At 40.1% G+C, this 14,857-nt stretch overlaps 1 long non-coding RNA gene across 1 annotated transcript in view; it reads left to right on the top strand.

The window, feature by feature from the left end:
- LOC144754922 (uncharacterized) overlaps positions 1–14,857 on the top strand; it is a 186,219-nt gene that overhangs the window by 79,198 nt on the left and 92,164 nt on the right. The gene's annotated exons all lie outside the window — the stretch shown is intronic.

The following is a 14,857-nucleotide window of genomic DNA, read 5'->3' as shown; positions in this document are numbered from 1 at the left end:
TCTCTAGGGGAAATGATGCATTTATAAATCATCATAACATTTTTTTAGTAAACTGCATGTCATACCTCAGGTGAAGCGAGAGATTTGGCCTACAGCTCTGAGGGGGGTCCGTTGAAACACCCAAACACATCGTCTGATAAGCACTAAGCTTCAGTTCTATCCAATTCATCATCATCATCGAAAATCTTTATTTCGGCAACAAATGCCATAAAAGATACAGGCACTTACATTAAAAGACAATAAAATTAAAAATGTTAAAATGTTGAATATAATAAAACATGGAGCATATAAAATCATTAGGCGGGAATAGAAATAGAACCCAACCTTTAACATACAAACATTATCATTGTTATAAAGTTATATTTTGACGAATGTCATACAACTCCAACTAAAAAATGTCTTCTCTTGTCCCAAAATATCCCCAAGTATTTAGCTAAAGCAAAAACTATATGCCCAGACAGATCGGTCTTAAGGACCCTATAAGCATGCAAGCAGTGGGAGAACTCTAGGTATTTACACACGGGGACAATCCATTTCCTCCTCTCCTGCGCGTATGCTTTGCAAAAACGGTATGTGCAGATCAGTTTCCTGTTCAGATTTTCAGGCTGGGCAATGGGTCGGGGAAGATTCAGCCCATTTACAGGTATAGGCCCGTATTGGCAAACTGCCATACCTCCATTGGAGGTACAATTTCCTAATGGTAGTTGGATAAATAACATCTAGAGCAGTTTCAAACCTGTAAATGTCCTTAATGTTTAGGAATTATATTGTTAAAGTACCTAGGCCTGTTCTTTGCAGATGTGTAGCAAATTTGCTTTCCCGGTAATGATTAGTAAGCTGTTTCTGCGTAACCCGGGAACATGATGACAATGGATCAGACCATAAAGTGGGTAACCCTAGTTTCTCTAATTCTGTCTTTATGTATTTTAACCAGGGAATTTTCCCAACATTTGGTAAAGTAAGAATTTCTTGGAGTTCTTGCCTGTAGTTAACTAGCTCGGGTACACTCCATATCCTACGCCAGAATGTTAAGGGCCGTAGTCCCATATCCTCGTCAAGGGGTCTCAAGCCCAAGTCCAGTCTCATTGGCAACAGGGGAGTGCTAGGGGGAAGTGATAGGAGATGTCTGATGATTTTTTTCTCTATTGCTACTAAATCTTGATTGCACGTGTAGCCCCAGAGTTCACTTCCATACATGACAGCACCCCTAGCCTGTGCTCTGTAGATCTCTAGTGGGGGGCCAATTAAAAGTGAGAGGCTGAATCAGAAGATTAAAAATAAGCATTTGGAGGTAGCCCTCAATATAAAAGGAAAACAATAACATGGGATAGTGGGCAGCCCTGTTGTGCTCCTGCATATGTGGAAAAGTGGTGAGCTATAGCAGTCCATGATCAGTCTGGCTACAAAAACTTTATACAAAGACCTAACGTGAGATATAAATCATTGTCCAATTCCAACTGCAGACAAGACTGACCAAAGAAAGGGCCAGGATGCCCAACCAAATGCCTCTTCAGCATCCAATAAAATGATGCCCACACTAGTACCAGTTATTCTAGCTGCATCAAATAGTCTGCAGCATTTGTATTGATGGTATTATCCCTACCCGTATTCTGACAAAATATTGAGTAAAAACTATTGAGATGCAGGAAAATCAAATTTTTAATATCATGATCCACAACCATTGTAATGCAGGAATATCATTGACACGAATATTGATTTTCTAATGTAGGTAATAACAATGTTAAAAATATCTAGGTTATCAATACCATTTGCAAAAATATCTATGTTGTTAATATTATTTAGAAAATGTTTTAATTGTAATTGTATATTTTAGAAATTGTATAATTATAGTTAATGGATTTTAATATAGTTTGTGTATTTTTAGTTGTTTTTAAAATTAATGTAATTGTTTATTGTAAGTCTGTTATAGCGGGTTCTGGGGTTTATAAGGGTACAGGGTGGGAAGTACATGTATTATAATGAATCAATAATTCATTTTTAATTACTATTAATTATTTAATTGATAATTATGTAAATTCTGTAATTAATTCACTTTGTAAGTTAATATTTAGGTGTGGCTTGTGGGGTTTGTGGGGAATAGGGTGGGAATGTATGTATTTATAATTATTAATATTTAATGTTATACATTTAGTAATTGATAATTAATTATGTAAATTGTCTAATACATTTCTTTTTTAAGGTATGTGGGGGTTGTAGGGGTACAGGGTGGGAAGTAAATTCATTTTAATTAATAATTATTTATTTAAATATTAAATATGTATGTTCTAATTAATTATTAAAGACTAATTAATAATATTTAATTGAGAACTAATTATTTAAATTGTGTAATTAAGATTTTTTTAATTATATGTCAGGTGCGGGTTGTTCTGTTTGTAGGGGTAAAGGGTGGGATGTGAATTCATATAATTAATTCAATATTAGTAAATTATTATTAGTTGTTTAATAGGTAATGAATCATGCAAATTGTGTAATTTTTACAATTTTTAAGATATATTTTAGGTGGGGGCTGTTGAGCTTTTTGGGGTGCACGGTGGAAAGTTTATTAGAAAATATTTTTTAATAATTGATTATTAACTTGTTACTAATTATGTTATTGATAATTATGTAAATTGTGAAATTATTATATTTGTTAAGTTACATTTTAGGTGTATGTTTACTTTATAGAGGTATAAGGATGGAAGTTATTATGAAATAATAAATGTAAATTATTAATACATGTATTTACAATTGGCTTATTTATTATGAAATGAGTTAATTGTGTTATGCTTTTTATTTTCAATTACATTTTAACTGTTGGCTGTTATGATTGTGAGAATATACTGTAGTCTTTTAATAAAACTGATATTATTTGTTTTAATTGAGAATAATTATTAAATCATGCCATAATTATGTAATTTGTTTAATTTTTGTTAATATAGGCATATAATTTTACAATTTAAACATTTATATGTTCTGTTATTCATTAGAGTTGTTAAAAATGTTATTTGTTTGAAATGAACTACTCTCTCTCTACTGTTGCACTGACTGGAGTGGGAATAGTAAATGTTACCCCTCCTGAGTTTATCGCTTCTCCTACTGTTTCACAGACTGGAGAGGGAATAGTAAAGTTTACCCCTTCTGAGTCCAACACTTTGGGGTCGATTCCGATCCTGGAAAAAAAACGTCCGTATGATTCGTATCCGGAGCCCTCTCCGTACGAATCGTAAACATGCCGTACGACCTGACGAGTACTATCCGGACCGGGATATGAGGACGCGATTCGTACGGTCCACGTCAGGTAAGGGCGATTCGTACGGAAAAGCACACAATCACATACACACTGTACGGTCCGTACACCCCATGATCGCAGGGGTATGGTACGTACCCCTGCGATCATGGGGTGTACGCTCCGTACCCAGGTTTTTAAAAGATGTTTTAGAGGCCCTACAGAGGGAAACACTGTCAATTTAATGTTTCCCCATTGAAGCCCAATAGCTCCCTAGGCTGACATATGAATACTTTATTAACGTGTAACTATTGAAAGAAAACTTACTACTAATATATTTTTATATCTATCACAGAAAATACATTTTAGGACTTTCTTTTCCATAAACCAAAATCCAGCTTTCTAGCAGCCTTGCTCAGATCGGTTAGCCTCTGCCAGATTGATCCAAGCTGTCTGAATGAGGTGGCTAGAGACAAAGGATTTCCTGTGGGAGGAGAATTGCTAGCTGTAGAGCGAAAAGCAGGATGGGGTGGAGTAGCCAAACTGGTCTTTAAAGTGGGAATGACAGTTTAGGGCAGCACAGGCTCACCCCCACCTCCTTTACACCAGCCAGACAGTAGCCACTGTGAATAGATTAGCAGTAGGGATGGAAAGGTAGTGGTAGGGAAACTTAGCCTCACCAGAAGGATGTTTTAGCTAGACTTAAGCTAACTAAGCTAACTAAGCCTGTGCAGAGTGCAAAAAATACTCTTCCACGCTCCGCGAGTGGCGGAGTGGGTTAAAAAAAATGTTGTTTGCGATAATTTTCAGTGTTGGGTTTTGTACGCGCTGTGAAATTATTGCGAACATCCCCATGCACAGTGCAAGCAGGCGCTGCTTCCTTAGATTTTCTACTCAAGCGGCAGCTTTCTCAATGCGTACAGATGGTTTCTCAACACGAGCAGTCGCGAGCATACAAGGCCACTCGCATTGAGGAATCTGAGCCCTCGTGTTGAGAAACCATCTGTACGCATTGAGAAAGCTGCCGCTTGAGTAGAAAATCCGCGAGAGGAGTGGAATTCACTGCCCAGACTTAATCTCTACCTCCAGGAGAGAGTTTCTCCATTTTGGAAGAATAGTGTTTTTTGGGTTAAGACTGTGTTACACATTGGTGAAAGTGGGTTGGCACCCTGCACCCCTTTGGTCAGGGCTACTCCCCTGCTTGGCACCCAGCAACGGTGAATAAATATGAGAATGATGCCCAGCAACTTAGATCCCTGCTGAAAGTATAAGGAGAATCACTCTGAATGACTGCACCCGCTGCTCACTTAGAACTACAGCCCTAAGGACTTTGCCTTGCTTCAAGAAGTGAAGGAGTGAACTCCCTGAAAGCAACAGCTTAATAGAACTTCACCTGCACCATCTTCACCAAGAAGATCTCAGCTGGTAAGGGTCCACAGGATGTTTAAGGGTCTGGCTCGGTGCATTCTGGGTAATGTAGTCCCAACATCTCAAGGACCATCTCTTGAATTTGCACTGTGGACACATTGTAATCCCAAAAGAACCTTCTGGAAGAAGATACAGAAGTTTGGGGAATGGTGGAGAAGTTTTGGTGAAAAGCTCAGGGTGCAGGCGATTATGTACGCAGACGACACCCTGTTGCTCTCCAAATCTCCAATGGGGATTCAGCGTGTGTTGGACGGCTTTGAGGATTTCTGCAGATACCGTGGTCTGGAGATAAATGCTGATAAAACAAAATTCATGATTTTCAACCCTCCGGCATCTACTCGTCAGAATCCTATACTGGGCACAGTGAGATTAGAAAGGGTAGCGACCTTTGAGTATTTGGGGGTAACAATAAATGAAAATCTGTCTTGGGGCCCCCAACAAGTAAAATCTCAAATGAAACTGCCTCAGCTTGCGGGGGGAATACTCAAGCTCTCCAACACGTCTACATATAAACCCATTAAACCACCGTTGGAGATCTACAAGACTCAGGCGAGGGCTGCAATTTTGTATGGGGGGAGTTGTGGGGGCATTCGTGTAGGCCCGAAATCACCAAAACTGAAAATAAATGTATTAGACAGTTATTGGCACTCCCACAAAGCACCACGTTATTACCTTTAAGGTTGGACCTATTGAAGCCGAACTAGCACTTAAACCCCTTAGGTTCTGGCGTAGGCTCTGGATAACGCCAGAATTGCTGAACTACAGGCTAGAACTGAAGGAAATACTAAGCAGCAATATTGCAGTAAAAATACCTTGGCTTAGGTTCCTAAAACAGGAATTTTTAAGACTGGGATTGCCTGATATGTGGTATGACCTGGAAAGGAGCTGCCAGAAGGTCTCGCGAAAGTTGCTAATGAAGATTTTCATGGATGAGAAACTTACTGCAGTCCAGTCCGTTCCTAACGTAGGCACCCTAACTAATTCTTTTTTAACATTTAAAGATTTTTATTCCTTTGAGGACTTCTTGGATGTCATTTATCCTATTGCATCGAGGAAACTTTATCTTCAATGGAGATACTGTACTCTACCCTTAAGAGCTTTTACGAGCAAATGGTCAACTATTTCCATTAAGATTTGTCCAGGCTGTAGCTGTGATCTAGAAGATGAACTTAATGTATTGTTCTTTTGTCCAGCCTACACTAAACCTAGGAAGTATTGGCTAGTTCCTCTCTGTAAGAATTTGGGTTTTGTACAGTGTAAATACGCTTTTAGAATTCCAAAAATAGATACGTCGAGGCATATAGTATTTGCAGTTTCTCAGTTCTTGCTGGCTATGTGGACTAAACGTAGACGCTTGATTGCTATCAAATGTTAACTTAAATTCTCTTACATGGCAAGATTGTCTTACTGTAATCACGTTTTACTCAAGCATGGATGATTTTTTTTCTAAGGTTATTAGTCTAATGAATTTTGTTTTAGCCTTGTATATGTTTTATTCTGTACTCTTTTTAAGGCAAAAAAGCCGAAATAAAGATTCCTTGATGATGAAAAGCTCTATAAGGTGACTGACCCGCCAATGAGAGTCATTCCACTTATGTCGAACAATGACCCGGCCTGGATTTCAGGTTTGTCCCACTGAAAGCTCTGGAGCTCAAGACTTTCAGTATTTCACCAAGGCCTCTCGCTGAATGAAGCCACTGCTGTCTACTCGGAACCGGCCTGACGAGGAGCCTCAGTAGAAAAAGCTCTAAAAAAATGACTAAGTGCAGAGGTAAAAACTTGACCGGGGCCTCCCGCTTAGTGTATCCAACCTGCGCTCCATTGCTGTCAGCGTCAAACTTTGACTTTGTCCCAGTCAAATGAGACCAGATGTTGGCACTTTCGGTTTTTAGGCACTAGAAAGTGTTTATTCTTTACAAATTCACATCTTTGGTTCCATGCATTGGATTTTTGTTGTTTTGATATCTATTTGTTCATAAAAATATTTCCTATATGTATACATTGGTGATGGATTATTATTGTGTGCTGTCCCTTACTTATTTTATGTATTGATGTTTTTAAATGCTTGACACACCTGTCTCCTAAGGTAGGCCTGCCTGCTGATTGCCCGCTATCAAGGGTTGAGCAAGGGAATAATTTATTGAGATCTTGACTAGACCTTTTACAGTGATTGTGGTATTCTTACTACTGGTAAGTCCATACTTATCCCTACTAATAAACCACTTTTCAACAACGTGTCACCAACCAATTCATGCAATTAAATAAGGTTCACCCCCCTGATCAGGTAGTAGTCTATGCAGGATCAGCAAGATTTGTCCTGCCACCCAGCCAGCTGCTTTTTATGTAAATTGTTTTAACACATAGCTCTTTACTGTCATCCTTGCAACTTTTTAAGGACATTAGCTGTTGATGCCTCCGAGTGGCAAAACTGTGTTGGACCGGCTCGCATTATCTTCAACCTGAGACCACACTGCTCTTAGAGGATCGATTAGCTGTTTGAATTTCCATCGGTAATCCATAGTTCTTTTACACAAGTCTGACCTCACAAATAAGAGTAAACCGTCCCCAGTATTGCCTGCCTATATATGGGACAATTTGAGAGAATCAATATTTACAATGAAATGGCCCCCTTCTATGAGAATGTTCGCTCTTGGTCCTGTTTCATTGACAACATTTTCTTTATCTGGGAGGGGGACCAGATATCTCTGGATGAATTTGTCAGATGGATTACCTCCGCTGACTTAAATCGGAAATTCACTGTTTGATCAAGTAATTGTAATGTCTGGATTGAGCACAGAGATCATGAACTCTGTGTCTCCTTATACACAAACTGACTGCTAGAAACACTCTTCTGTAGTTCGGCAGTTATCACCCTCGTTGTAAAAGGGAGAGCATTCCTTTTAGCCAGTTTCTCCGGCTCCGGAGAAACTGTACTGACATGAATGATTTCCTTAAACAAGCAAACCGTGGCTATCCCTATAAACTGATCAAAGATTCCTTAAAAAGGACCAGGTATTATAATCGTGATGCCATGTTCAAGCCTAAAGACATTGAACCATTGGATAAATTGTTATGCGTGACCAAGCATTCCAACAGTAACCACAAAATATGAAAGACTATCAATTCTCTCTGGTATTTATTGAACATGGATGATTGCAAACAAAAATTACCTAAACCCCTGTTTGCCTTTAGAAGGAATAAAAATCGCAAAAACCACTTTGTGAGAGGAAATTTCCTGAATGCCCTCCCCTTTGCCAAAAATCCATCACTGGCAGTCTCCCTATAAAGGAGAGCCACCGTTGTGGTACTTATCAGGCATGCCCAATGCGATCATTGGTATTACCATTCATATAAACGAGCACACCATATCTTTGCAGAGGACGACTACCTGCCGTACATCCAACATCATATATGTCATTCTCTACCCTTGTAATCTGGCCTACATCGGAGAAACAGGCAGAGAAAGCAGATTGAGGATAAGGGAGCATAAATCAAATATCAGGACGAAGAAACGCTTGGCCCTCTTGGTGAATCACTGGTTGGAACATGGCCACACTGACAATGATCTAAGATGGTCGATCCTAGAGAGAGTACAACCTCAAACTGGTAAAGACCCCACCTCTACTAGAAGAAAAAGAACTCAACGAACTCAGCCCATGGGAAAATGTGATCTCCTAATCGCTGGACCTTTCCTGATTATTTATAACCGGATATCTGAAGTCACTCTTACTGTGTCTGAAATCCCTAGTTTAAGTACTGATTTGCTTGAAACCTCTTTTTCTTTTTCTTTTTCTTTTTTTATCTTTTTCCTCTGTTGAAGGTGTTATTTGGATTCTGCTAACCCCTCTGTGGCCATCACTATAGGAATTGATTGATGTGCCTTTTATCCATTTTTTTCATCAACATATTCTGGCTACCACTTTGTAGCGGTATTTAGTCTTCCTTTAATACACTATTGTGGCTGTGTTTTACTTGTCACCTATGAGAAGGTCATTGCTAGCCCTCCTCTCTGGCTTTTTCCAACAGAACAAATAAGTTTATCCCACTGGGTGCAATTAATGTTTTATCCATGTATCTGTTTTTTTTTTACCTGTTCCATCTATCAGGGCTTACATTACTGGACAGTACTTATTTGTCCTTTCCCTTTCCACCATGGCGACCACTGATCTACCCGGTAAATGAGGCCATCACTAGTCCTATTTCCCTGACTTCTCTTCTGGGAAACACTCAACGCTAGCCCTGCCCTTCACGCATGGCGTCTACTCTCCTTTCGCGTCCTCATATACCGGAGTTATCAATTTCATTCTGCCTACGGAATCCGGGAGCCCACTGCCCAGCTTATCGCCAGAGGAACTCCTGCAATAGCGTTTCTTGTTTTTATCATTGGTGAGTTCATGAGCCCTCGTAGTGGTTTTTTTTTGTTACCTACTTAAGCATATCCGTATGTGCCTTTGCTACTGCCTGTCCACCGTGTGTTATCTATTTTCCCGTTTAATATCCGGTTAGCTCTCTGCCTTATTCTATCTCCGTAAATACTTTAAATGTCTGTTTAAATTTTGCGAAGGACAATATCTCATACGTCCTCCTGTCAATTCTGAACCTCTGAGGCTCAACAGTTTGTATCGTCCTTACTCACAGCATTTGTTTGAGTGCGCATGTTGACCCTATTGTTCCGCCTTTGATTGGTGAACATTACTCTCCAGGGTATCGTATTGGGTAATTGCCCTTCGATAAACAGACCCCCCTAGATCCCTACCCTGATTCCTCTCTATACAGATCCCTTTTTGTGTACCGATATCAGGTGATATGAGAAACTCAGACCTGTAATCTCCTGTAGATTTGTAAAATCACTTTTATACCCGTGATTTCTATTTCTCACATCCACGCCTATGCTAATTCTTTTTCTCTTATCCTGATCTCCCCTCTCTGTTGATATTTTAGATTTCTATGGAACAGCTTGAGTAAACGTTGATGAGCTCATTAGACCTTGGACTCTGGATCCTAGTATCCGATTGCTTTCTTGACCTTTTGACATTTATTGGAGCCTTAGGAGCCTGCTTCCTAAGTTAGCTATTGTTAAGATATTGGAGCGGATCACTATCTGTAACCAGGTCGTTAATTTCTCTAAATTAAAATTTCCGCTCAACACACCTGATTGATGCCTAAGCTAGTCCTTATCCTTACAGATGTTTCTTGTTGAGTTGATCTCAACATTTTTGGGTCCCTATTTGTTTGGACAACCCACACTAAGGTATTTTCTATTTATATGTATATACTTACGGCGTCGGTCTATAAACATCACTTCATCTGTCTTCCTCTATTTACACAGAAATCTGGGTGAGTTTCCGTTTTTTGGTGATTACACCTATCTCATTAATTTTTATTTGTCTTTCTTGGTTGTTGTATTTATCTTACTTCCTATCTTGGTGCACTCTCCTCCTATTCATTTATTGAATGTTTATCTCAAATATTTAGGTACAATGACTTTTAGTTCTTTGGCTAACATATCCACCTTTCTGAGATATAATTTTGGGATATATATATAAAAAAATTAGTTTTTTGATCAACAACAATATAATATTATGCTTATTATTATATAGTGTAACATATGTATTGATTGTGTCTTATTCATTCATTCCCTTGTGCCCCTTTTCTATTAGGTCTATTTATATGTGTCCCACACTTACGGGCCCATTAGGATGGCGGACGGATTGCCCCCGCCAGGCTGGCGGTAGCCACTGCCGGCCTGACGGGGGTAATCCGCCTGCCTTCCTAACCAGAATGACCCCCTGCCATATTAGCATGGCTGGGGGGTCTGCAGCGGACGGAAAGACTGTCCGCCGCTTTTGCGCCCCAAGTCGCCTTGCGACCGGGGCGGAAAAGGTTCAATATAGACACCGCCAGCCATATTAGTATGGGCTGCAACAGATGCCGCTTTGTGTATTGAAATGCATACATGCATTTTTAGCCTTGTGGAGGGCGGTGCTGAGAGCACCGCCCACCACAATGTTAAAAATGCAGAATGCGTCCGCCACTGTGTCGGGTGCATCCTAATTCCCCCCACGGGACACCCGCCCTTATGGCGGGTGGTCCAAAGTACCATGAGGATGGCGGACGGGCAAAGTCCGCCCGACATCCTAATGGCCCCCTATGTATCTGTGTCGCCCGGATGAAGGTGTAACCCACATTGGGTTAGACACCGAAATGAGCGTTGGCGCTAAATAAACTTGTGTGTCTGGGTCTAACCACTATCTTCAACCAAGAGAATACACTAGAGTCCTTTATATATATATATCGATTGGCTATATAGGAATCCATATTGTTCAATAATTTCATTAATTTGATTGTTGTTAGAATGTCTTTGAATGGCAGTTATGTCTGAGAGTGTATGCACTTCTTAAATGTTGAATGAGTGCTGGTTATGAGTCCTTATGTGTGGGACCTGATTTATGTTTATATGTCTGATGTGTATTATATATATGTCTTTATCTCTGTGTTTGTCAATTTTGATAAATCAAATGAATATTAATAACAAAAATAAAAAAATATATATTTCTTCGATGATATTGTGATAAATGGGTATCTGTTAGCCCAGTATTTTTAAGTATTCAGTGTCTGTTTATGCGCACAGTATATCTTATATATAGGCAGGTTGATCTCTTTAGCATTAATCTGGTTGTTCTCCCCTGTCCTACCTGCCTAGCATCTGCCTTCAGAGGCCCCCTTCTTAGTGGTTAAACCGTCGGGAGAGACAAGGGTTGCAGGTTAGCCTTTAAATGTATTGCTTTTCTCAATAGTAAATTGCCTATGAATATCAGAATAGACTGAGGCATCTATTTTAGAGGTCTCAAGATGTATTGGAACGTGGTGTGTGCATTTGGATTTGAGAGTTGATGTCCCAGGCTGACAAATCCGTGAAGGCACATGAGAACAGCTGTACTATGAACTCCAGAGGATCAGGCCCCTCCTTCTCCTTCTTGAATCCCAAACACTCTCAGATTATTCCACCCCTGTCAAGTTCTCCAGGTTCTCAACCTTAGATTGAAGCAAAGTGAGCTGTACCTCGTGCTCCCTAATAGTCCTCGCTGAGATCAATCCAACCTCTTCTGTATCAGCGACTCTGCCACAGCTCTGTAACCTGAGTGGTGAGTGCAGAAACTTTTTCAGGTATTAAGACTAGGGATTGCTGCAGCTCAATCTTGTCAGCATGGACCTGGGCATATTGTTGTAATGCTTCAGCAAGCTAAACTTACATCAACTGAATGATAGTTGACAGTGTAGGCTCTGTCTCTGAAGCAGAGGATGGTACTGCTTCGACCATTTTGGTAATGGATGCACATGCATCCTCAGACAGAACATCTCCAATGAGGAGCTCATGACTAGTTTTCACTTAAGTAGTTGAGCAATTAGAAATACTACCTGTTTTCACAGTGACCCCATGACCTTGGTGGACCTTGATCCTAATTCAGATTGTTGATTTAGCTGAGCAAGACTACTGATGACATGGTCAATATAGTTATCCTGACTACTCGACTGACCTGTAAGTAAGTGTGCCGCCCAGCTCTGAGCAGCCTTATTCCTGCCTTTTTCAACTGAGTGTTTTCTGTTTCTTTACGGTATTGCCATAACCCAATGTGCCTTCTCCGAATTTTTTTTGCAATTATTAAATTCTATGTTGGATGGCGGTCCAATTCCAGATCCCTTTTGGGAAGGAACCGTGGTGAGCTTTTTGAAGAAGGGGAAAGAAGTCAAAGATCCAAATTCGTACAGACCTATTACATTATTAAATTCCGATTACAAAATTACCACAAAACTACTGTCAACGCGTTTTAATTTTATATCAATAGATTTGATCCATCCTGATCAAAATGGTTTTATTGCAGGTCGACAACTGATAACTAATACACATTATTTGATTGAGGCCTTAGAAATGGTTGCTGGTAGTGATACGGATCCAAGTGTGGAACGTATGTGTCCAGTTTCACTAGGAAACCAACTAGATGTGTGCACCTTCGGCCTAATCACATGGAATATAGCAGGTCTTTCTCGTAGGTTACAGGACGAGGCATGGTCTGAATATATAGCAAGTTTCAACATTATCTGTCTCCAAGAAGCCTGGAGCAGAAATTATCGAGACTTGGATGGATATCAATCCTTTAATGTTCATGCTGAACCTTCACAGGCAGGGAGGGCAAAGGGTGGATTAATGACTGCGATTTCTGTAAAATATAACACTGTAAAAACATTTAAAGTAGTGGACTCTCCTTGGTACCAACTGCTTCTTATTACGAATCTGTTCCCAGTTCCTTTGCTTTTGATCAATTGGTATTATAACATCTTTGACTCTAACTCCACATGTGTTATTGATATGTTACAAGAGGAGATAGCTAAGGTAACTAATAGCTCATCTTCTCTGTTCATTATGTGGGTAGGGGACTTTAATTGTTCTCTGTGCAAACTTAGTGGGTCCAGGACCTGTGGTTTGGTTGATACGAATGAGCAACCACTGGTGCATTTTAAGCATACATCACAAGGAGAGGTATTGAATAACATCATTCTGATAAATGACCTTTGTATTTTGGATATGCCATCCACTTCTGAATTTTTGCCACTACCAACTCTCCAAATGAGTGTAATTGATTTTGCTATGGTTTCTAGTAGGTATACTCATTTTGTTGATGAATTCAAAATAGAAGTAAATCCTGCTAGTGACCATAACCCTCTTGTTTTGAAATTGTGCCCTGTGATTGAGAGAAGCCAGCCCATTGAGCAACCAATGAAATAAAGCCCAAATCAAGGCTTAACCTTAAAGTGGGACAGAGTGGATGTGAGAAAGCTGGAGGAAACGACTTTTAAGGCAAATAATCTAGAGATAGGTATCTGTTTAACGTCCACATCTGAACCAGAAACGGTAATTCAGAACTTTGAAGTTCTTTGCGGAAATGTGGCCACTCAACTTCTTAAACCGATAGGAAAGGGAGCTCCAAAGGAGCACAAATGGTTTGATGCTGAGTGTTCGGCAGCACAAACATTATTAAAAAAGGCGTTACGCCAAGCACCTCGAGACAAGGAATTGCTCAAAAGTGCGAGGAAATCTTATAAGGATACTATTATGAAGCGGAAATTGGAATTAAAAAAGAAGGCTTGGGATGATTTGAAGAAAACCTCTGATTTGAGGGATAGTAGGCTGTTTTGGGATATAATAAATCGCCCCCTCCTCAACAGTGGGGAAAAAAGTAGTATGGTTACCCATTTAGTGGGAGAAACCTGGGAAGTACACTATGCCAAAAATTTTATTCCAAACGATGTTTGTTTGGCTACTAATAGTAAGGGGCATATTGACACTCATCATGAAAGAGCGCTAGCACTTAGTCTCTCACTTACCCTGCCTGAAGTTGAGGAGGCCTTAAGGAAAAGTACCTTATTAAAAGCCCCAGGCCCAGATTCAGTGCCTTTAGACTTATTTAAAAGTAACCTTGATGTGTGGGCACCATTACTACTTAATGTCTTTAGGGCGATCGTGGTCGGGCACATTCCACTGTCATGGAAAGAGGCGGTGGTTGTACCAATTTTTTTAAAAAGGTGATAAACGTGACCCGTGCTGCTACAGGCCGATCTCATTAATAGATGCATCCTGTAAGCTGATGGGGGGGTTATACTATCCCGCCTGGAGACCTGGGCAGACTCTTCTGGCCTTATTGTAGACTCACAGTACGGGTTCAGGAGAGGTAAGGGGACAACAGAGCAGTGTCTTAATTTGGCCCTAGTCATGGGTAAGTACATGAAGGCCAGGGGTGTTCCTATACACCTGGCCTTCATGGACTTATCCAGTGCCTTTGACACTGTATGTAGGGACAAGCTATGGCGGATGATGGATGCTATGGGGTTTGAGGAACCTTTGGTTACCTTGCTTCGCAGATTACACGCTGCTACCACTGTGTCGATCAGATACGGTCCGGAGGAGAAGAAATAAAATCCATCCCATCAACTGAAGGTGTACGCCAGGGCTGTATTTTGGCCCCTTTTTTGTTCTTAGTCTATACAAATGGTTTAGAAAAGTTTCTGTTAGAGAATTGTTCAGATTTCCCTAAAGTGAATGGTAGACAGATACCTTTGTTATCCTATGCTGATGACACTGTATTAATGACCCTAACTGCCAATAGTATGCAACAGTGTTTGATTGCATTTAATGACTTCATGAAG

Source organism: Lissotriton helveticus, chromosome 5_1 (genome assembly GCF_964261635.1).
Source record: "Lissotriton helveticus chromosome 5_1, aLisHel1.1, whole genome shotgun sequence".
Lineage (NCBI taxonomy): Eukaryota > Metazoa > Chordata > Amphibia > Caudata > Salamandridae > Lissotriton > Lissotriton helveticus.
Note: the sequence above shows the minus strand (reverse complement) of the source record. Positions and strands in the feature narration are given on the sequence as shown.